This window comes from Mus caroli, unplaced genomic scaffold (assembly GCF_978045245.1).
Source record: "Mus caroli unplaced genomic scaffold, Mus_caroli_1 scaffold_8, whole genome shotgun sequence".
NCBI classification, from domain to species: Eukaryota; Metazoa; Chordata; class Mammalia; order Rodentia; family Muridae; genus Mus; species Mus caroli.
In genome coordinates, this window is record NW_028227263.1 from 125255640 (window position 1) to 125259368 (window position 3729).

Genomic DNA, 3729 nt, shown 5'->3' on the forward strand with positions numbered 1-3729 from the left:
GCAGTGTTTTCCTGTAATTCTTTGAGGGAGGGATTTTTGTGTTTCCTCTTTAGGGACTTCTACCTGTTTAGCAGTGTTTTCCTATAATTTTTAAAGGGATTTTTGTGCTTCCTTTTTAAAGTCTTCTACCTTTTTAGCAGTGTTCTCCTGTATTTTTGTAAGTGTGTTATTAATGTCCTTTTTAAAATCCTCTACCAGCATCATGAGATATGATTTTAAATCCGAATCTTGCTTTTCAAGTTTGTTGGAGTATCCAGGACTTGCTGTGTTGGGAGTGCTAGGTTCTGATGATGCTGAGTGGTTTTGGTTTCTGTTAGTAAGATTCTTATGTATGTCTTTCACCATCTGGTAATCTCTGGTGTTAGTTGTTATAGCTGTCTCTGGCTGGAACATGTTTCTCCTGTGATTCTGTTAGCCTCTGTCAGCACTCCTGGGATTCCAACTCTCTCCCGAGTCTCAGTGTTCACTGCACTCTCCGCAAGCAAGCTCTCCTCTTGCTGGGAAAATGCCCAGAGTTCTGGAGCTCAACTCTGCCTCCTGATTGAAGATGAAGGCCCGATAGGGACCCTGTCCAAGAAGCTATGCTATTTTTGAAGCCCCCACGCTCTCCTGTGTAGACTGGTCTCTGAGGAATGTGGGATACAAGATAGCAATCTCACTTCATCCCATGGTCAGAGCCCTATCTTGCGGCTGACTCCCCTCTGGCAGGGAAAGTGTGCAGTGGTCTGGAGCTCAGCTCTGACTGCTGGCTGAAGATGAAGGCCCAAAAAGGACCCTGTCCAAGAAAGTATGTTGCTTCTGCAGCCCACTCGCTCTCCTGTGCCATGTGCAGTCTTCTTATGTCTGCTCTCTAGGGCAGCCTTGGAAAGCAAAGTCTTTGTGGGTGCTGAGCCTGGCTCAGCAGTGGAGATCAGTGTAGCTGGATGGACACAGTTTCATGGTGCAGTGAATCACTGAGGTCCAGGAGAGACCCTGGGGCTATGACTCCCAGTCCTAGGTTGGTACCATACAGCTCTGTAGCTCAGCTCCCATATGACAAAGACTGTTTCTCCCACACAGCACAGGAGACGTACCATGTCTGAGCACTCATGTCCTTCTGCCTAATTCTCCAAGGACATAGATTAGGGGTGGGGTGTACAGAGATCAACAGTGAATGAATGAGGCCTTTGTAAGCATAAGACACCTCACAGGGGCCTTGTTCTTTCTGATATCTGCACAGCATGGCTATCTAATGACATCATTAGAAGAAACAATTCTAAACCCAGGCACGGTGAAGACAGCAACCTTAAAGCATGAACCTGAGACTCAGAATAACCCTACCTGTGAAGGGGAAATGGTCACAGTCTTTCAGCAGGTGGCAAGCTAAAGCTAAGGATAGCAGGACTCTCACTTATTCATACCCTAGTTGACACAGGACCCTAAGAATGTTAAACCTGGGACTCACTGAGTGTTATCTACAGTGACCCACTCATCCTGAATATTAACTGTGAGGATAACAGTGTTAATCATATTAATTACTAAGTGTGTTAATATCTTCCACCTCATTCTTGCTACAACTTTCTAAAGCCAGGACACTTGGTCGCTACTGGGTTCATGACACAGACCCTCTGAACCCTCTGAAGACAAAGACATCCTGGCCTAGGCCAAGCATATGCAGTCAGGCCCAGAATTGAGCTAGAATGGGTTGGAGGGACTTCTCTTGCCTAGAAAAGCTCATGGTGATGGAGTACAGGGGACATCTTGGACTCAGACTTAATGAACACATGGGTATTTAGTGTGGTTCTTCTCTGTGTATGCTAGTGAGGGTACAGAGCTCATGCATTCCACATGAGTACTCTTTTACAAAGCTGCACCATAGCTCTGACTGGGACCTGTTTAACTGATGGTATAGCACACATACTATATCCTTTTATAGGCCAGGATTTCTCCTTCCCTCTGTGGACATCACATATGGATTTATTCTGTTTGCTCCAATGGCTCAGATGTCCTGCTGATATTCCCCTCAAACATTCATTACCATGCAGTATCAAACCTCAACTTCTCCTGCCATGCAGTCTTCTACCCTCTTGCACATTAGTCTTGGATTATCAGTGGGAAGCCCTTGTCTTGCTCCCAAGAGTTCTTTATTCCCAGCAACACCACTACTACTAATGGATCCTATATTTCCCTTGTCTAGAACTTGACAACTGGCCTCAATAGGACAAAAGGGAAAAAAACGTACATGTCTTGGTAAATGGATTATTAAAATGTCAGTATTGGTGCAACCACCGCTTCTGCCTCTGGGAGTTGAAGTTTCTGAAGGAGGACTAATGCATGGAGCCAAGAGCACTTCAGAAAGGCTTTCTGACAGCACCCAGTGTTCCCCATCTGAAATGCTGTCAGCATCCATTGAGTCTCCTAATGTGGAAAAAAAGCTGGGTGCAAGTGATTCTGAAGAGGAGAGACAGAAGCTGAGAGTGGATGCAGGGGCTGAGCTAGTATCTAAATGGCAACTGAAGAAGTGGATGAAACAAAAACAGTGGGAAGAGCAAAGGGAACAGCACAAGAAAAAATGGAAAGAAAAACGCAAGAGAAAGAAATTAGAACAATGTCAGCTGGAGTCTAACTCAGATGGAACCGACAGGAAGCGCATTGGGAGCGATGTTGTTCGTAGCAGTCTCTGCCTGGTCATTGACTGTAGTTTTGATGACTTGATGGTGTTAAAGGATATTAAGAAACTTCATAAAAAGATTCAATGATGTTATGCAGAAAACCTCCGGGCAACTTATCCAGTGCAGTTTTACTTGACAAGCCATGGAGGTCAATTGAAGAACATGGATGAGAACGACCAATGATGGGTCAACTGGAAGGATATTCACATCAAATCAGAGCACTATAGTGAACTCATAAAAAAAGACCTGGTTTATCTGACGTCAGACTCACCTAATGTACTGAAGGACTTAGATGAGTCAAAAGCCTACATGATTGGAGGGCTAGTGGACCACAACCATCACAAGGGACTCACATTTAAACAAGCATCCAGTTACTGAATCAAACATGCCCAGCTCCCTCTTTCAGAGTTTGTGAAGATGAATAGTTAAAAAGTCCTGGCAGTTAACCATGTGTTTGAAATTATTCTGGAGTTCTTGGAAACAAGACTGGCAAGAGGCATTTTTTACAATCTTACCCCAACAGAAAGGGGTTGTTCCTGCACACAAGGCCTGCAAAAGTTCTCCTCAGGACCACCAGTCCCTGCCAGAAGGATGGGAGAGTGCCATCGAGGAAGTGCACTGCAGGGATGATCCTGACTCACTACACAAGGAAGAGCAGGGCCAGCAAAGCAGCCCTGTTCTGCAGTGAGCCATGTCCCACAGTAACTTCCCCATTCCCCTCTCACTTAAGAGAAACCAGCCAGTGTGATTGGTGCTTTGCAGAATGCTCAGACTGCAAGAACATTTTCTCTAGTCTATTTTGTGGAATTTTAAATCTATTTTAAGAGTTAAATAATAATGAAAAAAAAAAACCTTTAAACACTAAGAAGGGATAGTTTGGTTTTTGTTGTGTCCGGCCAGCGGTTCACATGTTTGGGTTCTGTTCTGAGAAAGCATCTTGGAATCTGGAAGAGAAGAGGGAGCTAGGCGGCGTGAGAGAGAAAGATGAAACCAAGACAGTCATTCTGATCAAGGTTCAATTTTAATGAACACGCTTTATAAAGAAGGGGGAGGCCCATTCCTAGCCAAGTGAAGTTCC

The 3729-nt window shown here is 44.7% G+C and overlaps 1 pseudogene; it reads left to right on the top strand.

Moving 5' to 3' along the window:
- The first annotated feature begins 2348 nt into the window (after nt 1-2348).
- LOC110288612 (tRNA methyltransferase 10 homolog A pseudogene) lies at nt 2349-3339 on the top strand (annotated as a pseudogene).
- The last annotated feature ends 390 nt before the right edge of the window (nt 3340-3729 follow it).